The sequence below is a fragment of the Jaculus jaculus genome, chromosome 4, assembly GCF_020740685.1.
Source record: "Jaculus jaculus isolate mJacJac1 chromosome 4, mJacJac1.mat.Y.cur, whole genome shotgun sequence".
NCBI lineage: Eukaryota > Metazoa > Chordata > Mammalia > Rodentia > Dipodidae > Jaculus > Jaculus jaculus.
Window position 1 is genome coordinate 16892797 of NC_059105.1, and position 25492 is coordinate 16918288.

At 46.0% G+C, this 25492-nt stretch overlaps 1 protein-coding gene and 1 non-coding gene across 2 annotated transcripts in view; one reads left to right on the forward strand and one right to left on the reverse strand.

Moving 5' to 3' along the window:
• The window catches only part of Marchf4 (membrane associated ring-CH-type finger 4), a 138714-nt gene that overhangs the window by 56321 nt on the left and 56901 nt on the right, over nt 1-25492 (forward strand). The window lies entirely within an intron of this gene.
• LOC123460313 lies at nt 6914-7095 on the reverse strand. Its single transcript, XR_006636887.1, has one exon. It is a non-coding gene; the product is annotated as a U2 spliceosomal RNA (small nuclear RNA).

The window sequence follows — 25492 nt, forward strand, 5'->3', positions numbered from 1 at the left end:
AAAGAACAGAGATTGCTACTCTACATCATCTGTGGTTTAAAACATGAACTTTAAAAAAATCAGGTAGACGTGGATTTTAAACCCACGTTACCTACTTATAATCACTGTGATTTTGTGGGGTGGGGGGAGAGAAAATCTCACTATGTGGTGGACCTCAAATTTGAGATCTTCCTATTTTAGCCTCCTGAATACTGGGATGACAGGCATGTGGCACTGGCTCTGTGGATTTAAGAAAATGGCATAATGCCTCTGATCTTTAGTCACTTTGTTCTATAAAATGGAGGCAATAATGTCTTCCTCATAGGACTAAGTATGCAAAATGTTTATTGCAAAGCCCGACCCATACCAGATGTCTAATCAGTAGAAGTTTCTATGATTATCTACATTAGATCCTTATAAAAGGAGGAGAATTAACCACCCATAGAAATAGATCCCTGAACAAGTCAGCACATGACACATTCCTTCCTGATTTCCCAGAATGTATGGAGGAAAGAATTCCTTAAGTGCCAATGTACTTTATAGATGCACTTAATACCAAATTCTTTGTGTTCCCTGAATATATCTTGAGGTTTTGCCACGGGCCTACATCCTTAGCAGATTTTCCATCCTCTTTTTGATACCATCCAGCACACTGGGGAGATACAACTTAACCAAGGAATTGGCTTATAAACCCAGAGAGGCTTCCAGAAGGATTTGTCCTTAGAGGGACATGTCAGGAAAGGTTTTGGTAAGGAGTGTAACTTTCCAGATTAACAGTGGTGAGTGCTGCCGATGTGATTAGGCCAAGCAATGGGAAGTGATAGTTGTGTTATCCTGAGAGGTGAGCCTGGGAAAGGGGGCCTCTCAGAGCTGAGGAAGGAAGCAGCGTGAGGTGCCCAGAGCAGTTAATCCTAACATGGAGTGGAAGTTTCCTAACCCAACTCCCTTTCTACCCAGTTCTAGCAGAGAGTTCAGTTGCCTGCTTTTCCCACCATGTTTTCAGTATAGCGCTCAGCAGCCAAAAGTGAGGAGGAAGTTTACTGTGTTTTCCAAGAGGTTAACAGAAGTTAACAGATAGCCTCTTTGCTCCAAATCACAGCGTTTCTCAAGTCACCAACTCCCACCGCCCCCCCCCACCAACAAAAAGAAAAAAAGCCAAATTCTCAAACTCTGAGAATGAGGTAAAGAAGCTAAGATTAGCTGGGTATGGTGGTGACACATGCCTTTAATCCCAGCACTCAGGAGGCAGATGTAGGAGGATTGCAGTGAGTATGAGAACTATCTGAAGCTACATACTAAATTCCAGGCCAGTTTGGGCTAGAGTGAGACCCTACCTCAAAAAAACAAAACAAAATGAAAGAAAGAAAAGAAGAGAAGAAGAAGCTAGGATTGTATCAGCCTGCTTCAGCTAGGGCCTTAAGAAAGTCGCATTCTCTTGCTCTGGGAGAATGTGTAACCCATCTCTAAAGGGTCACTTCATGACCCACCAGCACTCATGAATCTCTCCGTTGTACATTTCTGATCACTGGATATATAGAACCATCACCCTGTCCCTTGGGTAGGATTTGCTTTAAGGATAGATAATGTGCTCCAAAAGTTAGAAACAGGTTTTGCAGCCACCACAAATTTACCTTTGAACGGAAATAGATTCCAGAATCCCACCTCCCTAACCGAGATGATTTTATTCCAGAATCCTGCCTCCCTAACAGAGGTGATTTTATTCCAGAATCCCACCTCCCTAACAGAGATGATTTTATTCCAGAATCCCACCTCCCTAACAGAGATGATTTTATTTCCACATGTCCCTCTTATACCAGCTTTATTGTTAATAGTTCCTAAAGTAGTGCTTTTGTTTTTCAGTTTATTTGTATTGTGCGCACACACACATACAGGCACACAAGTACTACATTGTGCATGTGGAGGTCAGAAGACTAACTAGCACTTGTCTTCAGGCACGATTTCTCATTGTATACCTCTGCGTTCACCAGGCCCAGTGGACCATGAGCTTCTGGGAGTGTCCTGTTTCCCTTCCCCCCACAGGGACCCTGGACTTGCAGATTCCTGCCGCGGTGGCTGGCTTTCACATAGGTTCTTCCTCGGTACTGTGAACTTGAACTCCTCTGATGGGAGCACTGCACACACTCACACTCACACTCACATGCGCACACCAATAGTCACCACTTCAATCCTGTCTCTGACCACCTGCTAGGTTTTTCTATTGATCTCTGCTTTTTTATCCACGTGTAATTATCTTCACGGCACCTATGGCACCCCTGACATTTTACTTTTTTTTAATGTTTATTATTATTATTAACAAGGCATTTTGTATACATCATGTGAAAGTACCCTCTTTCCCCTCATCCTTGCCCCCATTCTGTCAGGGATGCTTCTCAGTGGGGTTGCAGGTATTCTTCGTGGGGTTGTGGTTTATGCATTGTGGGAGCAGTAGTCAGTTATTGTGCGGGGGGGCTATTTATTTTTTAAATATACTTATTTCATTTCTTCAAGAAAGGGAGGAGGGAAGGAGGCAGAGGAAGAGTGAGAAAGGGAGAGAAAATGGAGGTCAAGGCCTCTTGTTGCTGCAAACAAACTCCAGACACTTGCACTTCTTTGTGCATCTGGCTTTGTGGTGATACTGGAGAACCGAACCCAGACTGTCGGGCTTTAAGCACTGAGCCATCTCCCTAAAACTCCTGACCTCACTTTGGCTACTTGTCTGTAGTCTGTCTCCTCCCATTGGGTAAAGGAAAGGCTTTACCTAATCTCTTCAACCCTTGTCCCCTGAGCAGCAGATAGTCTAAGAGGATGCCCCTCTGCCTGTAGAATGAGGCTTCTGCTTTGACAGAGCTGGTGAAGATCTTTCTGCCTCCTCCCTTGTCTGTATTTTCAGAAAGAGCTGTGCCCGGGCAGGGAAACCTCAGTTATCTACGTGAACTTGAAATTAAATTGAGCCTTGAAATTAAAGCCGGGATACTGGCCCGCTTTCTTTCTGTGGGAGTCCTGAAGCCAGCTTCTCGCAGCAAGAAGGAAGGATATATATTTTTTTTAATATTTTTTGTTCATTTTTTATTTATTTATTTGAGAGCAACAGACACAGAGAGAAAGACAGATAGAGGGAGAGAGAGAGAATGGGCGCGCCAGGGCTTCCAGCCTCTGCAAACGAACTCCAGACGCGTGAGCCCCCTTGTGCATCTGGCTAACGTGGGACCTGGAGAACCGAGCCTCGAACCGGGGTCCTTAGGCTTCACAGGCAAGTGCTTAACCGCTAAGCCATCTCTCCAGCCCAGGAAGGATGTTTTGACCAGTGGCACATTGCCATTTCTGCAGCGCGCATGTGAGGTCCAATGAGAATGGCTGGCCGCATCGGCTCTTCCTGGTGACTGTTGCATGTGTTTCCTTAGCCGACTCAGTGCCACAGCTGAGTCCCCACCGCCTTCCATCAGCACAAACTGCCCTGGAGTTATGGAATTCCTGAGCCAGTGTGTCTGCTTTTATTCCTTTACTATTATTCTTTCCATACTGTCATATTGTGACTGGTCATACCCTCTCTCTCTCTCTCCCTCTCCTTCTCCCTTCCCCTCTCCCTCTTGCACTCTCTGCTTGCTCTCTGACCTGCCTGGGGAGAGGTGTGAAGAGATTGCTTTTCAAAGAACAAGAAACTGATGTATGTAGATCTGCAAACAGCAAACAGACACCTCATGGTAGGACAGGGAGATTAGTGAACAGTAAAAGTGGATTTGAGGGCTGGAGAGATGGCTTAGTGGTTAAGCGCTTGCCTGTGAAGCCTAAGGACCCCGGTTCGAGGCTCGGTTCCCCAGGTCCCGTGTTTTTAAAAAGTGGATTTGAAGTTTGAGTCTAACCTCTCTACTTCCTCAACAACCAGGATAAGAGCTAAAGACACACAGAAATACTCCAATTACCCTAGAAGTTTCTGTCGCAATTACACCACCAAACAACCTCTCTGCTGTAGATAAGTGTCTGGCCAATGTGTCCCCAGAGGGCAGGTCTTCCATAGTAACATTAATTGAAGATTACAGCTTTGTATGCCACATGGCTTGAATAAGGTTTGTCCCCTGAAACTCTTGCTGGAGCTTAATCTGACTACGTGTTTAAAGATAAGGCCTCTAATATTAGAAAAACTCAGTAGGGTCGAGCTCCAGTGAATCCTGATGGCTTCATAAGAAGAGGGAGAGTGGGCTCGAGAGATTGCTTAGTGATTAAGGCTCTTGCCTGCAAAGCCTAAGGACCCAGGTTCAATTCCCCAGAACCCATGTCAGACAGATGCACATAGTGGTGCCTACGTTTGGAGTTTGGCTGCAGTGGCTAGAGGCCCTGGCACACCCATTCTCCCCCACCCCTCTCCCTCTCTCTGTCTAATAAGTAAATAACAAATAAATAGAAGAGGGAGAGAGACAAATGACAGATACACACATGCAAACACACACACACACACACACACACACACACTCTGCATCTGTTGCCTCATCATGCCCTGGGCCCCCGTGATACTCAGGCAGAAAGACGGCCATCACCAACTATAGATCCGCAATCTTCCACCTGCAGAATTGTAAACCAAAGTCAGTGTCTGTCTTTATTAAGTAACCCACCTCATATGTTTTACTATTAAAAAAAAAAAAAAAAAGACCACAACAGGGAAGCGCTCACAGCAGGCTTGGACTGGCCAGGCTCAGAAGCCCTTCCTGCCTGGCCTGCTACCAAGAAGTTAGCAGGTCGTCTATCCTCCCTTTCCCTCTCCTTGTGCACCCAGATATCCTGCTCTCCACCCTCTGCTTGGGTTCCTGTGATGTTTCCAGCAACAAGTTTCTTAAACATGTTCATCCTTGACCTTTGGGATGAGATTCTGGAAGCAGAGTGCCCAGGTTACCTGCTTCCGGGTTGCTGTGGGTGGTTCTTTTACTTTTTTTCATAAAAGTCCCATACATGTATATAATATATTTTGATTTTTTAAAAATATTTGTTTGGTTTTATTTATTTATTTGAGAGAAACAGACAGAGAAAGAGGCAGAGAGAGAGAATGGACTCATCAGAGCCTCCAACCACTGCACCTTGGGTATCTGGCTTACATGGGTACTGGGGAATCGAGCCTTGAACCTGGGTCCTTAGACTTCACAGGCAAGCGCTTAACTGCTAAGCCATCTCTCCAACCCCTGATTATTATTTTTTTCATGCAGCATCCCTGACCTGCAGATGGGAGGTTCTGGGTGAGGCCAGGAGTGCAGTACCTCAGCCTGTGGAGTTTATCTCAGGTGCTTTAGGAAAAACTCTTAGTTACTTGATATGCTATTCCTTCTGCACTCCCCAGAAGAATGGCTAGCTTTCCTCTAAATTGTGGTTTCTTTTTTGTGCCACATAATAGTTCCTAGAAAGTCAACACTCTTGTTGAATCTGGGAGCTGCCCAATTTTTACAGGGTTTTGTAATCCACGGTTTCTTTTGTTTCTCATGTTGGAGGAGGATGGGAGGAAGGAATTGAGCAGACAGGCACCCGCGGGGGCAAGCACAATTAAAAATGTTCCCAGCAGGAAGACCACTCTCCGGGAAGCACAGAGAGCTGTCGGGACAAGTGACCTTTCTAATCACATCTGACATTTCACAGCCTTGGAAGCGGAAGAACTGCCCTTATCACTGAGGTGTGCTGTCTCACTGTGTCACCCCAGACACCCGCGTCTGAGGCTGTGGTGACTTGGCCTCCAGGCGGGGGATGAATCAGAGATGCAAAAGATTTTATTCCCCAGGAAAAGAGAAAACACTGAGCAGGGGGCTTATGTGGACAGTGACTGTGTAAACCAGGGACATGAGGGTTGGAGAAGGACGTGGCCTCCTGGGAGGATTTGCCTGACCCCGAGGGCGCAGGTGCAGCGGCGGATCAAACAGGACTACAGAGGAAATGAATTAGACAGGGTCACCTTCCCATCCCTCTAGCCTAAAGGAACTGCTGTGACTCACTTTGTACCCATCTGAATATAAAAACAGCTTTATTTTTTTTCTTACCCATTAAAAATAAACATGCTTATTCTTCTAGAAAAGGTCACACAACATATAAAAGTATAAGGAAGAAAATCCAAATTACATACCGTCAGCCAAGAGAACTGTTGGTACGGTGGCTCCCATCCATAATTCCAGCACTCCAGGGGCTGGGGTAAGCTTCAAATTTCAGGCCAACCTGATCTACAGTGTGAGATCCTGTCTCAAAACAACCAAAAAGTGAGACAGAAGAAAAAGAAAGGGTCAGAAGAGATGGCTTAGCAGTCAAGGCACTTGCCTGCAAAGGCTAAGGATCCAGGTTCAAATCCCCAGAACCCACATAAGTCAGATGCACAACGTGGCCCATGCATCTGGAGTTCATTTGCAGTGGTTGGAGGCTCTGGCGTGCCCATTCTTTCTATCTATCTGCCTCTTTCTGTCTATCTGCAATAAATCAATTGGAAAAAAGAAAGAAAGAAAAAGAAATATTTTGAGGGCTGGAGAGATGGCTTAGCAGTTAAGCGCTTGCCTGTGAAGCCTAAGGACCCCGGTTCGAGGCTCGGTTCTCCAGGTCCCATGTTAGCCAGATGCACAAGGGGGCGCACGCGTCTGGAGTTCGTTTGCAGAGGCTGGAGGCCCTGGCGCGCCCATTCTCTCTCTCTCCCTCTATCTGTCTTTCTCTCTGTGTCTGTCACTCTCAAATAAATAAATAAAAAATTTAAAAAAAAAGAAATATTTTGAGCACATTTCTTAGTATATGTACAATATTTTAAAAACAAAATCGAATCCTGTTATGAATAGCTTTGAAAGGTGCATATTTTAGGTGAACACACCTCCATTTCAATTAAATTTAAATCAAACAAGCCATTCCTTATTTCACTATACTCCACCACATGACTATAACTTCCTGAGTGATCTCTGATTTTTTTTTAAAGCTTCCCCCCTCCCAAGGTAGGTACCCTGCTCCTGGAAGTAACAGGGATATACTGTGTGGAGCGGATGCAGCTACTTCCTATTCCCTCTTCCCTCTCTGAAAATTCATTTACTCTACTGTCCTTGGATAGAGGACATATCAGATAGTCAGCTGATAACAGATGCTACCGTTGGTCTTAACCAAAGGGCAAGAAGCACTCTCTCTGAATTTCAGCCATGGTAGAATGTGCCTGGTGGGCATCTTCATAGCCAAATCTTCAGAACTTTGAGTACTTTCTTACAGTGGAGTCCTAGAAGTGGACTTGCTGAGCTGAAAAATATCCATGCTTTTATTTTCCCTATCTGCCTCTGGAAGGAGGGGGCGAGTGTCCGCGGCTCCCTCATTGCTGAGGGTCACCACGCTTTTCAATCTTTGCTAGTCTCAAGAGGGAAAAATGGTACTCCCTGACTGCTTTAATGTGCGTTTCTCCGTTCCAAATAAAATTTTCTTGGGGAGGGGCACAGGCTGGGACCATGGTTCAGTGGGTAAGAGTGTGTGCACCAGCAAGAGGGCCTGGCAGGGCTTCAGCTCAGTCCCCAGCCCCCACAGGACAAGCCGAATGCAGTGCTACGTGCCTATCACCTGAGTCCTGTGGGACAGGAGACAGAAGGACCTCTGGGCTCCCTGGTTAGCCAGTGTGAAAGCAACTCCAGGTCCACAGAGATGACATAGTGGGCTGGTGAGAATGGCTCAGCAGTTAAAGGTGTTTGTTTGCAAAGCCTGGTAACCCAGAGTTCAATTCCCCAGTACCCACATAAAGCCAGATGCACAAAATGCACATGGATTTGGAGTTTGTTAGAAGCAGCAAGAGGCCTTGTAGGGCCCATTTCTCTCTCCTCTCAAATAAATAAAAATAATTTTTTAAAAAGAGAAATGAAACCGGGCATGGTGGTGCATGCCTGCAATTTCAGCACTCAGGAGGCAGAGGTAGGAGGATCGCCATGAGTTCAAGGCCACCCTGAGACTACATAGTGAATTCCAGGTCAGCCTGAGCTAGAGTGAGACCCTACCTCAAAAAAGAGAGAGAGACAAAGACAGTGTGAGAGAGAAATAATATGAACAAGTGAGAAGGACCCCAGCATCCTGCTCTGGCCTCCACACATGTGCACATGGGATGCACACTCATGTGCATACATTATACACACACACCACACAATACATCCTAATGCACACCTAAATGCAAAAAAGAAAAACACTGTTTTCCTGTGTTATTGACCATTTGTGTTTCTTGCTTTGTGAATTCACCTACTTTCCTTATGATATTTTTGGGGTGTCAACCTTTCTGAGATTTGGCGTTGAGTATTTTCTGAATGGGAAGGATAACTATTTCTTGTGATCGAAGTTATAATATTTTATCTAATTTGCAACTGTCTTCAACTATCTGTGGATATTGTAGTATGCTTGGTGTGGTGTATGTGGTGTGTGTGTGTGTGTGTGTGTGTGTGTGTGTAAATGCTCACATTCGGGGGCCGGAAGAGAGCATGGGGCGTCCTCCTCTATGGCTTCTCAATGGGCTGTCTTGAGATGGCGTCGCTAGCTGAACCCAGAGCTGATGCTTTCTGTCAGACTGGCTGAGAAGTAGCCCCAGTGATGCCCAGTCTTCACCCCCATGTGTGGCCACTCCCAGCTGTTTACATGGTGAAAGCCCGCTGAGTCCCACACGCTTATGCGAGCACTCTTTCCTGCTGGGCCATCTTTCCAGCGCCCTGTCTTCAATTTAATGTTGTTTTGCCAAGAAGTTAAAATTTCTGATGTTGTCGAAACAACATATGGTTCCAGCTTTTTAAACAAAATCATCTTTAAGCCAGGCACAGTGGTGCGCGCTTTAATCCCAGCACTAGGGAGGCAGAAGTAGGAGGATCGCCACGAGTTCAAGGCCACCCTGAGACTACATAGTGAATTCCAGGTCAGCTTGAGCTAGAGTGAGACCCTACCTCAAAAAAACAGGAAAAAAACCCTCTTCTTTAGCATGGGGCCTTCTTTATTCTGGGGTCATACAAATATTTATCTCTTTTCTTCTTTTATGTTCTCATTTTCTCAATTCTCATGTCCCTTTGGCCAATTCTCCCCACTGTCTGGAATGATTTTCCTCCATACTTCAACTGTGAGGACCCGCATTGCTCAAGTCTCAGATGAAGTGTTCTCTCTTCAGAGAATCACTCCTTGCCATGTAACCTGAAGGAGGTTCCACTGATGCCCCCATTCTTCCCTTAGTTAGCACTTTTGTTTTTCCTCAGAGCCTTTATAAAGACAGTCACCGTTTGTCTGTGTATTCAATAGTGCGTCCCCAACTCCGCTGCAAGCTCTATGGACAGCCGTGGAGACCTAAGTGCCTGAACCACCATCTGGCCCATGGTAGATACACAAAAGATACTCGTTAAAAGCCATTGAGTGTTAAATCCATTCAAAATTCCTTTTAGTACAACATATTATTGTGGGATTGGGAGCTCTAGTTTCTGGATAGACCTAAAACTCCCCAAACCAATGGCTCTCAAGTTATCTGTGATTAACAAAGAATGGAAAAATGCAGACATGAAGAAGGGTGAGTTATGACAGATTTATTTTCAGAGTGAGCAGAGATAAGACAAGAAAAGCTAAGATGGGTCCCCCCTCCCAGCTGGGCGGGGTGCTGGGAGGCACAGGGAGAAACCAGGAAATATCCTTGCAGCTCCGTGGTTCAGGTCTTTTTGTAAATTAGGCATCTAGTTAGGATGAGTCTCATTGCCAAGTTCAAATGAGCAAGAAGGACCTCGGTGAGTTGGTGGTTCCGGAGGGCAGGCAGACTCAGAAAGGGCCTGCCAAGGATGGGAACAAGCCAGGGAAAAGGTTCAGGAAGATAATTTCAGAAAGAGCCAGGAATGATGCTGCTCCTTATTGCCACCTTGGATCAGACTCGAGTTCTAGTCTCCCCAGGGTGGGGTGGCATCCATGTTCTTTTGGGTCTGGGCCCCAAGCTGACTTCCCGCAAGAGAAGCATACCTTGCTCCTAACTCATATCACTGCGAGTTGAAGATCTCATTTAATTTTTTTTTCCAGATGTTATCTTGTGGCTACAGTGTACAGCTGCTACGCAACTGGCTCTCTGAGAATCCCTGTCTCCCCTGACGCTAAGAGGCAAAACACAGGATGTGGGAAGGGGAGAGAGTCGAGTGTTCTCCTTGCTCTCCAGCCCCTTTGGCTCCTCTCGGCACATCACAATGACTTCCCTTTCTCCATTACTGTCTGAGCCCTAAGTGCTTCCCATAATGCTTGTATCAGAGCTTAGCCTAGAGTGGATCCTTAATTAATGGTATTTACTGACTGATTCAAATCACTTAAATGGCAGGGAAGTCAGATACCTTTGATGTGCTTCATTCACGTTAGCCTTTGGAAGCCCTGAGAAATCGCTGGTCCCTCCACAGCACTAAGAAGCTAGACGGTTCTGCACCCCTCACTTATCCAGGAATCACCTCTCATGGTTGTGAACTTGATGCCAGACCTAGAGAGCTGTCTGAGATGAGAAAAAATGAAGATGGTGACACTCACATGTGCTTTGAAGGTTTCAGGTGTCCCCTCATGTCACATGCCATTTATGCCTTCAGAAATCACCTGCAAAGTAGCGTCGGCAGCTCTACGATCAGGCCTCGGAAGGCTGCAGCCTTTAGTCTTTAAGGTTTAATGTCAGGAAGCTGTTTTCTGTTTTGTTTTGTTTTTTGTTTTACAAGGTAGTGTTTCGCTCTGGAATTCACTATGTAGTCTCAGGGTGGCCTCGAACTCACAGCAATCCTTCTACCTCTGCCTCCCAAGAGCTGGGATTAAAGACGTGAGCCACCAAGCTCAGCTTCAGTAAGCTTTTTCTAATTTATGCAAGTAATACCCTAGGCATAAAATAGTGGAGTAAATAACAAAATAATCAATTTTATTCCATTTCAAACTTTATTTATTTATTTATTTATTTGCAGGCAGAGAGAGAGGTAGAGAGAGTGAGAAAACAAATATGGGCATGTCAGGGCCTCCAGCCACTGCAAACAAACTCCAAATGCATGTGCCACTTTGTGTTTTGGGCTTTACATGGGTACTGGGGAATCGAATATGGGTCCTTGGGCTTTGCAGGCAAGTGCCTTAACCACTAAGTTATCTCTCCAGCACTGAAACTTTTTTTTAAAATATAGTTTATTTATTTGCAAGGAGAGAAGGAGTGATTGGGCATGCCAGGGCCTCCTGCCACTGCAAGTGAACTCCAGATGCGTGCACCACTTTGTGCACCTGGCTTTACATGGCACTGAGCATTGGAACCTGGACTGGCAGGCTTTGCAAGCAAGCACCTTTAACCACTGAGAAATCTCCTCAGCCCCAACAACTGTTTTAATGAGCTAATAATCAATGGGATTATTACCTAATACTGATACCAATGCTGATCCTCAAGGAAATGCAGCTGAAAGGAGACATCAGATATCACTTACCTTGAAACAAACTCCAGATGCATGCACTACCTTGTGCAGCTGGCTTACCTGGGTACCGGGGAATTGAACCTGGGTCCTTGGACTTTGCAAGCAAGTATCTAAACCACTGAGACATCTCTCCAGCCCTCTAAATTCTTTACAATCCAATATAACCTCCTTCTCATCCCCCAGCTCTTCCTTTAATAATGTTTAATGTGGTCTTGAGCTACATTCATTGAAACCCAGAAACAAGAGGTAAGAGCAGTCCCCTGTCTCTCCTGGAAGCTTAGCACCTGCTATGTGCAAGATGAAGCCCTTGGGCACGTAGATCTCCAGAGGCGAGTGAATAATAGGAGGGGTCATGGAGAAGGGACTTCAAACCAAGGGATGTGAAGAACAGCTACATTACATAGGCAAAATCTTGGAGTTAGACTGGCTGCCCTTATGTAAAGAAGACTTACTCTGTCCCACCCCAGAAGTAAAGGCTGAAAACATAAATAGGTAGAATTCCCATTCCGTATGAGAAAGAGCTATGTCGTGGTTTTAAGTGTCCCCTCCCCCTGCCCTATGAAAGAGCAGCCTCAGGGGCTGGAGAGATGGCTTCGTGGTTAAGCGCTTGCCTGTGAAACCTAAGGATCCCAGTTCGAGGCTCGATTCCCCAGGACCCACGTTAGCCAGATAAACAAGGGGTGCACACATCTGGAGTTCGTTTGCAGTGGCTGGAGGCCCTGGTGTACCCATTCTCTCTCTCCCTCTCTGCCTCTTTCTCTCTGTCTGTCGTTCTCAAATAAATAAATAAAAATAAAATTTGTAAAAAAAAAAAAAAAAAAAAAAAAAAGAGCAACCCCAGAGAGCAGGGCACTCACCTCTGGGGCCAAGGCTGAATAACCAGTCAGTAGCTATTCTGAAAAAAAGACCTAGCTACCACCGAGTGACTGGATTGGCAGATGCCTCCCCCCACACACATACCCAGCTTCATCCAGGCTAGTAATTTATGCTTTATCCATCATAAAATGGGGAGGACAGTCTTGGATATATCACTATAATTTTCCTCTCTTCCAGCCAGTTCCTCTGTTGCAAACAGAGAGACACCAATGCCATTTGAGACAGGTGATATTTGTTTGTGGATGAGATGGGACGGGGTCAAGGAAGCAGCTACATCAGTTAGAGCTTTTTTGGTTGTGACAGAAAACCAACTGAAACCTTATGCAAAATGGGAACTGAATTAGCCAACACTCAGGGGAGCCAAAGTGAAGCAACTGTGCGCAGCATGGGTGTAGCCAAGAGCCACGTTTCTGTTTCCATCCCTTAGTCTATGCTTGTTCCCATGGAAGCAAGATGGTGCCGGCAGCCTGGAGTTTGCATTGCACTTACGGCTCCTGCCCTTGCCTCAGACTGTCCTCCTACACAGTTCAGGCGATCTACTCCAAGAAGACCTACTTCAATGGCTTGGGTCATTCATAAACCAGTCACTGTGTCTTAGGATGGGATGATTTGGATTACTTAAACGGGGTTCTGTGTGCACACTCAGAACCAGATTGTGGAGCAGATCAGCCTCCTGAGGACCAGGCGGGCTGAGCAAGCTGTAGGAAGGACGCGCTCTGTGCTCACAATAGAGAGCTATTACCCGTGTTAAAAATGTGTAGAGGAGCCACGCGCGGTGGTGCACGCCTTTGATCTCAGCACTCGGGAAGCAGAGGTAGGAGCACTGTGAGTTCGAGGCCACCTTAAGACTACATAGTGAATTCCAGGTCAGCCTGAGCTACGGCAAGACCCTACCTCAAAAACAAAAAAAAAAAAAAAAAAAAAATGCGTAGAGGCCAGGCGTGGCGGCGCGGGCCTTTAATCCCAGAACTTGGGAGGCAGAGTAGGAGGATCGCCGTGAGTTCGAGGCCAGTCTAAGACTACATAGTAAATTCCAGGCCAGCCTGGACTAGAGTGAAACCCTATCTCGAAAAATAAAAAATAGAAATGTGTAGAGGAGCTGGAGAGAGGCCTCAGAGTTAGGTCAAGCGCATGCAGTGCAAGCACAGGGACCTGACTTTGGGTCGCCAGCACCCACGTACAATGCCACATTTCCGCGTGGGCCTGTAACCCAGCGAGGAGAAGACAGAGAGCAGGCTCCCAGGGCCTGGCCGGTGAGCTTGCGTGTGAAACTGGTGAGCTCCAGGTTTGTCTCAAACTAAGGTGAAGAGAAAGACACCTGGAGTCAACCTCTGGTCTACATACACACACACACACACACACACACAGAGACACACACACACGCACATCTTCTCTGACACATGTAAACATGCATGCTCTCACATGCAAACATACACACATATGTGCTCTCACACACAAACATGCAAATACATGTATATGCTCTCACACATACAAACATGCATTCACACACCACACACTTACACATGCAGAGAATTTTAGAAAAAGAGATATGACTGCTCCATATCCGTTCCTGGTAAGTCCATCTCCCTTCTAGCTTAAATCCCTCCTGCTGTACTTTCACTCGCGGTGTTCTGTTCCATCTTCAGGGTAGATTTCAGTCAAAACCTCTTTCCTAACAGACACACTGTGAGGTTAATTAGGTTTTCCAGAAGCCATCTGTAAAGTGCCATGGGGTCTTCAGGACCAGATGCTTTGTAAAGACATGTTGTCATTAGAATCAACTCTTTGTTTTTTTACACTTATGAGGAGTGGAGGTAGGGGAAAGGATAGATCAAAAGATAAGGAGAAGGAAATCTACATATTATCCCAAGACTTCATTTGGTCCATGCTAACCATTCTCACTTTCTTTCTTTCTTTCTTTTTTCTCTCCAATTCCTTTACATCTGCCATTCACAAGAACTGAACATGAAAGCCATGAATGGACCAGTGTGTCCATACCCTTCTGAGAAAAGAATACTAAGTTTGGGAACAGGGCATGGGGACCAGCTAAACAGGTTTTATAATCTGAACCTAACTAGGATCTGCACCCCAGAGGGTTAGCAGCTGGCTCTGTCAAGTAGCTTTCGTTCTTTTTTATTTTTAATTTTTTTTTTAGCTCAGGTTAATGAGCTATGAATGATATGTAACTGTCTGGACAGTCTGTGAACATCATAGTCCGGACTCCTCTGTCAGCCTGCAAGAGGCCTTTTAGGGGACTGTCAGGGACAAGCCCTGGGAGGCATAGGGGGCTACTGAGAGCATCACAACTCAGGGTTCAGGAAGTACAGGCTGGTACACAAGTCACCCCTCAGGCAGGACATGGCACACAGCAGGGCTCTGCTGCTTGCCCAGGCCATGGGCACCGACCACTAGCTCAGGGTGGGTGACCCAGGACACAGACTCCTGCAGCTGTTCCTAATGAGACTGGAAGCACAGCATAAAGCCCTCCATGCCTGACTTAAAAAAGAAATTCCCCCAACTTTTATTTATTTGCTTATTTGTCGCCTATTTTATTTTTAAAAATATTTTATATTTATTTATTTATTTCGGAGGGGGAAAGACAGAGAGAGAGAATAAGAATGAGCATATCAGGGCCTCCAACCACTGCAAACAAACCCAGATGCCAGATGTATGTGCCACCTTGTGCATCTGGCTTACGGGGGTACTGGGGAATCCAACCTGGGTCCTTGGCTTTGACGGCAATGGCGTTAACCACTAAACCACCTCTCCAGGCCTAGTTGTCATCTATTTTTTTTTTAATTTTTCTATTTATTTATTTATTTGAGAGCGACAGACACAGAAAGAAAGACAGATAGAGAGAGAGAGAAAGAATGGGCGCACCAGGGCTTCCAGCCTCTGCAAACGAACTCCAGACGCGTGCGCCCCCTTGTGCATCTGGCTAACGTGGGACCTGGGGAACCGAGCCTCGAACCAGGGTCCTTGGGCTTCACAGGCAAGCGCTTAACCGCTAAGCCATCTCCCCAGCCCCTTGTCATTTATTTTTAATGTGTGTGCACATGTGCATGGATGTTCATGTGTGTGCATATGTGTGTGCATCTAGGGGACATCCTTGGATGCCATTCTTTGGGAATACTGGCTACCTTTTTAGAGATAGGCCCCCTCACTGACCTGGAGCATATCAACCTGGCTAGTTTGGCTGACCAACAAGCCCCTGGGATCTGCCTGTCTGCGCCCCTCCACCGCTAGGGTGATAAGCATGTACCACTGCACAAAGCTTCCCCCCCCAAAGTTCTAGCTTTTAAAGTATTCAAAACATTAAAGGCCTTTGGGTTACATTTGTTAAAACAAGTTAAAGTTATATCTCACCCAAATTAAGCATTTAAGATATACTGCATGTTGGTATAATTTTAACATGGAAGGAGAATGAAAGGCATATTTTGCTGTTATGCTAACATCCATATTGACCTCTCCCACCTTATTCCAGCCTACAGGACACAAAGGTTAATCCTGCAAAATCAGGTAATGTGGCAGAAATGTTTCCCTAGAAATTCCTTTCTCCAGAGGCCGTAACCCTCCAATAACATGGAAAACATTGTTTCTGAAAGTTATCTTGCATTACTGGGATTTTATGATGGCTAAGATAAAAACAATGTGGTTCGGATAATAAAAAAAACAACTAAGGTCGCTCAAAGACCAAAAAGTTGGAAGAATGGCACCATGGACACTCTTGTGTCCATCATTTTAAAAATATTCATTTATTTATTTGTGTCCATCATTTAAAAAAATATTCATTTATTTATTTGCAAGCAGAGAGAGATAGAGCAAAGAGAAATGAAGAGAATGGGCACACCAGGGCCTCCAGCTGTTGAAAACGAACTCCAGATGCGTGCGCCACTCTGCACATATGGGTCTACCTGGGCACGGGGGAAATGAACCACAGTCATTAGGACTTGCCTGCAAAGCACCTCAACCGTTTAGCCATTTCTCCAACTCCCCTTCGTTATTGTGACATGATGTTCTCTGCCTGCCTCTCCTATCTCCTCTTGTTGTATGTATGTGTACATAGGTTTGTGGGTGCACACATAGACATGCTTACATATCTATGTTTATACATCTATGTTTTCTGTAAGCCATTTGAGAAAAAGTTTCAGACTATGACTTTGCCTGTGAATATTTCTCTATGGTTCCCTTAAGAACAAGCATTTACTCTTGAATAAGCACAATGCAAATTTAGCACTGATACTATGCTAAAAGCTAATATAAAAAGCCATATTCAAGCTGGAGAGATTGCTTAGTGCTTTAGGAACTTGCCTACGAACCTAAGAACTCAGGTTCAATTCCCCCAGTACCCATGTAAGCCAGATGCACAAGATGGCACATGCATCTGGAGTTCATTTGCAGTGGCTAGAGGCCCTGTTGTTCTCTCTCTCTCTCTCTCTCTCTCTCTCTCTCTCCCTCTTTCTCTCTCCATTTGCAAATAAATGAATAAAACACAACAAAATTTTAAAAATATCTATACTCACCATGGGGTTATGTGTTGTGAGAACAGTAGTCAGTCATGGGGGTGGGGACCCAATGCCTTTGGATATTCCTCTCCACCCTGTGGCTCCTAAAATCGTTTCACACCCTCTTCCACCAAATTCCCTGAGCTTTGGAGAGTGTGTTTTAAGCCTACCTTAGTGCTGAGCTCTCGGCAGCTTCTGGATCTCTGCTTTGGTAGGTTTTGAGTCTCCTCAGTGTCTGTCACCATCACCCTGGGCAGGTTGTCAGGCTCCCTGTGAGACGAGCAGTCTTTCCCAAGTCTCCAGCCCCTCTGTGGTTTCACCTGGACCCTACTGATATGTTGGAGGTAGTTCATGTTATGGTAGGGGTCAGCTACCTTTTCCTGTTACGTTGATAGATTTCGGTTCTTCTCGTGCCCTCAGTGGAATAGGGACAGGTAGGATGGATATGGTGCTAACACATGATTTGTCTATACCAAGTTTCTACTTAATTAAAAAAAAACTATATTCAATAGATTTGATTGTACCCGTTATGTCCTTTAAGTTGATTTTCTTCCTATCACTTGAGATACTGGTATTTTTGGAGAGGGAAGAGTCCAGCCCAGTTATTTTAGAGGCAATACCTCAATCTGGATATATCTGAGCATTTCCTCATGGTCACGTCCAAGTTAAATAAATTCTTAGCTGTGTGACCTTGAGCAAGTCACTGGATGAACCAGAATCTCAATTTATCCATAGCGCCATATACCTCCTAGGGTTGTTGTGACAGCCAACAGAGATAATCACTAAAGTTCTCAGCGTGGGAATAGGTAAAAATAAACACCTGAAAATTGTTTGTTCTGCTTTCAGCATTTGCATTGTTGTCACCACCCAGAGCCTGATAAATCCTGTCCCCAAATAGGTTTTCATCTTCCTGGGAAATTTCCATGGTCCCCAACTCCAGTCTCTTCATCTGCAGACAGGGAGTAACTCCCATCCTGAATAGCGTCCTGGGCTGTCAAGAGAATACATCAAGTTTAAAATAAAATGTGATCCATAGCACAGTACAAACTAAAACATATAATTTTTTTCAGTACCAAAATGGGGGTTAAAATGAAATCAGCACCCAACCAAAAAAAAAAAAATCTTGCTTCTAATCGTGCTTAACACATTAACTTTCAGATATTTTTAATATCGGCAAAACAATTTTCAAATGAAACTCATAGAGCCCCAAATGATCAGCTTAAAAAAGAGGCACTCTACGTGAAGGTTGGGGTGAAGATGGAGCACCTGAGACTACCCCTGGGATAGTCCCAGCACAGACCCCGGGTACTGGGATGGGAAGGACCTGGGGCTGCCTGGGTCTCCCCTGGCTTCTGTTCAGATCCATGCCACTGTTTGTTTTCTACTTCTTATTCCCGTTTCTCTGGAGAAATGGTAATAACTATAAACCCCGAGATAACTTACTCAGTTATTATTAATGATTATTAATTGCTTATAAACATCCTTTCCTGGAAATAGCATTAAATGACTTGCGTTCAGTAAGGGCGACGCTGACAGATCCCATGATGAGACATAGGTGCTGTCTCTGGCAGAGCAGCAGATGCTGGGAGCTGTCTAGCTAAGTGTCACTGCACCAGCATGACACACGTCCCAAGCTGGAGGAGGGGCCTTGCTCTATCCCCCCACCCCCACACTTAGTCTGCAAGCCAGACAGCCTTACTCTTTTTGTTGTTGTTGTTGTTTCTGAGGTAGGGTCTCACTCTAGCTCAGGCTGACCTGAAATTCACTCTGTAGTCTCAGGGTGGCCTCGAACTCACAGAGATCCTCCTACCTCTGCCTCCCAAGTGCTGGGATTAAAGGCAGGCGCCACCACGCCCTACTGACAGCCTTACTCTTGAGAGGTAGCGCTCTGTCTAGCAACACAATCACATGTTGTTCACACGAGAGCAAGGCTACAGGGCATGACAGAAAACTGACAAAAACTTAGTTCCTACTATGTGAGCCCCTGGCTTCTCACTCACCCTTCACAATCAACAAATCAACACAATCAAGAAAACTACCACCGAGGCAAATTGTTCAAAGTCCCCCAATCACAGCAGAGCATCATTCAAAGCAAAATCTTCTAGGCACCGAAGACTAGCGTCCCCTGATGGCGGGTCACGGACCGACCTATTTTCTTAGGATTCTCTTGACACTAGCGGTGCCACGTGGCATCCGTGGATGACTGCCCCCACCCCATCATCTGCTGTGGTCTCTCCAACAACCGCGTGAGCAGAAGTGCTCATATTAGCGAATGCCTGCATGTCCCCCCTCGAGGGCTGTACATCAACGCGCGTAGTCCTGCCTGTGACCGTGTGAGCAGCTGCGGTTCCTCAAACTGCCGAGGATGAGGAGGAACCAAGAGCTGCGGTGACACGGGCGGAGGTCTGTCGCGCAGTGGTCCCTGGCAGAGCTGTGATCCAGACCCAGGCAGTCTAGCTCTAAGCAAGCCTTAGACTCTTGATGACTTCTAAATCTGAGCAAGGTCTGTTATTTGTCCACTTTACAGCAAAGGGACGGAAAGGTTCAGAGGGGTGGGGGAACCTGCCCAGAACCCTATTGTGTTCTCAAGGGGCTGCCCCAGTGTGGTGCTTAGAGTAGCTGGACTGCCCACTTGATGACTCAAGGCTCTCAGGGAGCATGATTTCTTCATGGCTGGAGAGATGGCCTAGCAACCGAAGCACTTGCCTGCGAAGCCTGAGGACCCATGTTTAACTCTCCAGATCCCATGTAAGCCAGGTGCACAGGTGACGCAAATGCACAAGGCCGCACATGTGCACAGGATGGCGCACGCATCCGGAGTTCAATTGCAGTAGCTGAAGGCCCTGGCACACCAATTCCCTCCCTCTCTCTCTCTCTCTCTCTCTCTCTCTCTCTCATAAAAAAACTGCTAACAAAAGGAGAGTGTCAAAACCATGGAATAACTATTTCAGGCTTTGTGCTCTCATCAACTGTTCATTATTTCAACTTCAGAAGTGCCTCCAGAATTCAGCCTTGGCACATACCCTGCTATGTTTTGGCAGTGCCAAACAGTAGGAGAGGGTTGCAATTTAAATTCATCTCGTATTTTAAATGTGGCTTCTTGTCCACACTATTCTGTGATCTTCTCTCCTTGAGCTTATTTTCCCCAACTGAGCCCAGCCTTCATTCCACCCATACCAGGCATGTGAGCCGAGCCAGGTAGGACCCTCCAGACCAGCTCACCTGCCAGCTGATGTCATAGGAAACAGGTGCCCTGGCAACCAGTAACCCGCGGCACTGTAAGATGAACGAGCTGGTGGTTGTTTTTTGTTTTTTTTTTTTTTAAATTTATTTATTGGAGAGCGACAGACACAGAGAGAAAGACAGATAGAGGGAGAGAGAGAGAGTGGGCGCGCCAGGGCTTCCAGCCTCTGCAAACGAACTCCAGACGCGTGTGCCCCCTTGTGCATCTGGCTAACGTGGGTTCTGGGGAACCGAGCCTCGAACCGGGGTCCTTAGGCTTCACAGGCAAGCGTTTAACCGCTAAGCCATCTCTCCAGCCCTGGTGGTTGTTTTTAACCACCGAGTCTTAGCAGGGCTGCTAGGCAAGAACGGGTTATGTCAGTACCAGCAGCGCCTTCCTGCCTTACTGTTCCCTTGTATCTGAACGCCATTCCCTCTTCTCTCTACCTACTTGGTGCCCGTCTTTCAGCTCTCAGCCCACACATGGCTCCCTCAGGACAGCCTTCTGTGGAAAGCACTTCTGGCTTTATCCTCTTTCCATAGTGCGTCTTAAAGCCGCACTTTGTATGTGTTTGTGTAATTACATCACACTTGTCTGTTTCCTTACTAGATGGTGAACAGGGACCACAGCTTCCGGGTCCCCCAGTTGGTATCTGGCGCAGAGGATGCACCAAATCTTTCATGAATGAATGAATGAGCAAACAAGTGCGTATGGGCATGAGATCCAAGCCTTCTGGCGTCTTTTCAGTAACACTGTTGCGGGGGTTCTCCATGCCCAGGGAAAAGGTGAAGAGGATGGGGCTCTACAAACCACCATCTTCACACAATAAGCCACATTCCCTTTATCCATTTCATATGTTGGCATTCCTCATTTGAGGAAAAGCTTTCAGCTAAAGTGTGTTTGACAACCACTCTCTAATGCCTTACCCTTCCTCACTAACCCTTGCTTTCTACCATCTTTTCTTCCTTCTTCCTTCCTCCCAGAAATAAGGCCTGGCAAGGGTTTAAAAATAGAAACCCCTCACCCTCCTTCTCTCCCTCTACTTCCTTTCCTTCCCACCACCCTGTAATTTGTTTTTAAAAAAGGAAACCGTCTGGATGTGCTCTATTGAAAAGACAACTTTTCCTGGCTAAATAAAACAGCCCGCTGATACAGTCCCCTCCCCGGCTGCCTGGCCAAGGCCCCGAGGGTCAGTGCCAGTAGTGGGCTGGATCTGGGCTCCTGGGCAAAAACTGAGTGGAGCCCAATTGTGTATATGTTTCTATGCATTTATGCCAGGGCATGCACATGCGCGCGCGCGCGCGCACACACACACACACACACACACACACACACACACACACACCCCTCATGCCCACTCCTTCAGATTTTTCAGCTGGAATTCAGAATACACATGGCTGTGAACCTGGGAAAGCTCACCTAATGTATGACCATAGGATTTCTTTTTAGGTGGCCCCCTGGGGCCTCATCTTCTAGGGAGGGAGAAGAGTGTGGTGGCCGTCTTATGTGTTTGATCAGAATCACAGGGTGTGGGGTGTGTGTGTGAGAGAGAGGGAAGGAGGGAAGGAGGAAAGGAAGGAGGGAAGGAAGGAAGGAAGGAAGGAAGGAAGGAAGGAAGGAAGGAAGGAAGGAAGGAAGGAAGGGGAAAAGGAGAGGAAGAGGGGAAGGAGAGAATAGGAGGTAGGCAAAAGCAAAAAGTTGTGTTATGAGATGTAGGAGATGTGTGTGCAACTAGAAAACATATTTGTGAATGAAATAAGAGGCACTGTGGTATGAGAAAAAAATCACAAACTTTAAAAAAAAAATGCTTGAGTTTGTGTGTAAAAGTGCACACGACTGCATGGGTGCACATGCTCACGTGTGCATTGCGTGTGGAGGCCAGAAGACGACCTCTGGGACCAGCCACCTTGTCTGAGACAGGGTCTCCCATTGGCCTGGAGCTTGTCAAGTCAGCTGGACTGGATGATCGGTGACTCCTGGGATTCACCTGTCTCCGCCTCCCCAGGGCTGGGGTTATAAGCATGTGCCGCTGTGCTCCGACTTTTCACATGGGTTCTCAGGATTGAACTCAGGTCCTCGTGCTTTAGAGAAAGCACTCTCCAGACTGAGCTATCTCCCCAGCTCCAAACACAAGCTTGTAGCATGTACAGAACTAGCTTTCAGTAGCCAAGTCTATCACATAATTGCTGCATCACCCTGGGCAGGTGACCTCTCTCTCCTGCTCCCTCTCCCCCGTTCTGTGAGACGGGGATAATGAGAGTCACCTCTTGGCACTTGCACTGGATTAAATGTGAAAAAAAATGCACTTATAATCAATGGTTAATAAGGGACACTTGCTATTATGTGATAGACATCTTTACTTTGCTGGTGTTTAAAAGCATTCAGTACAAAATTGATAATGGCTTAAACTGCCAGCAACAAGTTATGGCATTAAACCTGACAGATTACAACTCTTGACTAAATTCAGATCTGCAAACTTTTTTAAAATTTGGTTTTGGTTTTGGTTTTTTGAAGTAGTATCTCACTCTAGCCCAGGTTAACCTAGAATTCACTATGTAGTCACAAGCTGGCATCAAACTCACAGCGATCCTACCTCTTCCTCCTGAGTGCTGGGATTAAAGGCATATGTCACCACACCTGGCCAGATCTGCAAACTTTAACTGAGGGAAAAAATAGATTTGGGGGCTGGAGGGATAGCTTAGCGGTTAAGGCTTTTGCCTGCAAAGCCAAAGAACCCAGGTTTGATTCCCCAAGACCCATATTAGTCAAATGCACAAGGGGGCGTACACATTTGGAGTTCATTTGCAGTGACTAGAGGCCCTGGTGCCCCTGTTTTCTCCCTCTCTCTCACTCCCTCCCTCCCTCCCTCCTCTGTCAAATAAATGTAATAAAAAATAGATTTTTAAGAATAATAAAGCCATAAAATAAAGTCTTCCATGACAGAGCTGTAATTAGTATATTTTAACATGGCTCAAAACACTGATGAACTCATCAAACATATTAGTGAATGCTTGTTTTGCTTGTAACATGAGTTACCTCAACAAAACGTTTCAATAACGTTCAGTGAAAAAAATGGGAAACATGGAAACAGTATAAACCACTCTATATGAAAAGAAGATTGATCACCAATTAAATTGATGTAAGAGAAGTCTCATTGGAAAAAGACATTGTCGATGAGAGTTTCTCAGTATAATTATAGCTCTGATTAAAACTCTGCACATGTCAATACAGAATCAGAAAGCCCTGGGAGCCCAGATGGAGAGATCAAACTGCTTGCTTGGTGGTGATGTGGAAATGGACATTGACCACAGTGACAGGAATGAAAAGTGTGAGGTGTGACTCAGTAGATATGTTGGGATGTCCCAGTGAGATCAGAGAATGTTTAATTACGGAGAGTCACAACAGAAGGTGTGTGGCTCTTTATTTGGGCTTTGCTCTGTGTCACTCTCTTCCGTGGGCCTCAGGCACAAAGGTACAAAAGTACAAGAAAATGAGCCGGGCTTGGTGGCGCACGCATTTAATCCCAGCGCTCGGGAGGCAGAGGTAGGAGGATCGCCGTGAGTTCAAGGCCACCCTGAGACTACAGAGTTAATTCCAGGTCAGCCTGGACCAGAGTGAGACCCTATCTCGAAAAACAACAACAACAAAAAAGTACAAGAAAACGGTTGACAATGACATCCCACTCCCAATTCCTTTTACATGAGACCACGCAGCACAGCCTCTAGCAGAAGTGTGAACTTTCCCCAGGGTCCCGTGCTCACCCCAGGCTGAGAGGTGGGAGGTCAAAGCGCACAGTTCAGAGGTCTTTACCACACCGCCTGCGCATATGTGTGCCCATGTGCCAGTGCTGCTGGGGCACAGTCATCCCACCACTTTCCTTAGTGTCTTTTAGCAGATCCAAAGCATCCCAGGCTGCTTCTTTAGTCTGCTGTACCTCTCCCTCTCCTTCCTTCTTCCTGTCTCTTGTTTTGTTTGTTTGGTTGGTGTCTTTTGTTTGTTTGTTTGTTTTGTTTTGTTTTTGCTTTGCTTTTTGTCTTTTGAGGTAAGATCTCACTCTAGCCCAGGCTGACCTGGAACTCACTGTGTAGTCTCAGTGTGGCCTCGAACTCACAGCGATCCTCCTACCTCTGCCTCCCGAGTGCTGGGATTAAAGGCGTGTGCCACTACACCCTGCTTAGTATTTTTTAAAATTTATTTGTTATTTGAGAGAGAGAGAGAGAGTCAGATAGAGAGAGAGAAAATGGGTGCACCAAGGCTTCTAGCCACCGCCAATGAACTCCAGACACATATGCCACCTTGTGCATCTGGTTTATGTGGGTACTCAGGAATCGAACCTAGGTCCTTAGGCTTCTCAGGCAAGTACCTTAACCACTAAGCCATCTCTCCAGCCTACCTCTGGTATTGTTGTGTGGGGATTAAAGTCAGTACAGGAATTTATCCCAGTAAACAGCTTTGGGACAGGTGATCCGAGAAACTGTTGTGAAAGCAACAAGGAACATGCACATGCCATGTGTCATAACTGTGTACACATTCCGACAGGCCCAATACACAACCTTGAACTTATATTTACCTGCGCCCTTGCCATCCAAATGTACACCAGTCTCAATAAAATAAAGCTTGCCTCATAATCTGATGACCATCTTCAAATCTTAAATAATGCCTCCTACCTCTTATAACCCAATAAGAGTCCATCCCTCCAGCAAACATTTGATGGCTGGAACTGTTTTGAAAAATGCGTTTTGGGTCACCTTGTAAGGCAGGAAATTCTCCGTCCCCAAGGCAAGTGACGGGACGCTCACCCAAGGGACTTGCATGCTGCCCTGTTTGATTTGCCTAGAGTCCATCAGTGAGTGCTAAACTGTCCTAAGAGCTGAGACAACCCTTATTGCTGGAGACTTACAGAGTGAGAGAAATAGAGAATGAAAACAAAACAAAAAAAAAAATATCTGGGCACACATCATATACATCTCCTCTGTTAGCTGAGGGTTAGGGGTGGGTGGGAAGACAGCCAGTTTTAGGAGGAATTTTGTCCCCCAACTCTACAAGGTTGACTGAGAGAAGCCATTGTATTTGCTCTTTCCCATGCCCAACTTTTCTTCACAGGGGGGATGCTGGTAATACTTTTGCAAGCCTGGAACCTTGACTTAATAACTTTTTGCCATAAGTGGTCGTACTTGGGCCAAGGGAACCACGAGAAAATGAGTTTTGCGTACAGTACAGATGTCCCTTCTCACTGTCTAGAGTGCTAATGTCCCCTCCCGTGGCAGAGGAGCTCAGGTTAGGGTCCAGTGCAGCAGGGAAGCCACACAAAGGACAGGAAGCATGTTTAGTGACCTGGCTCATGAGCAAGTGAGCCACATGCTTTCAAAAGTGGTTTGGAGAGAGCAACAGAAATGGCCCTTTCCATTCCAGTGCTGTAGGAATAGGCTCTTGGCCTCAAGCATTCCCACGGCTCGCTCTCTCTTCCTGTCTCTCCTTCCCTTTCCCTCCTCTCCCCTCCCCTCCCTCCTTCCTCCTCTTCT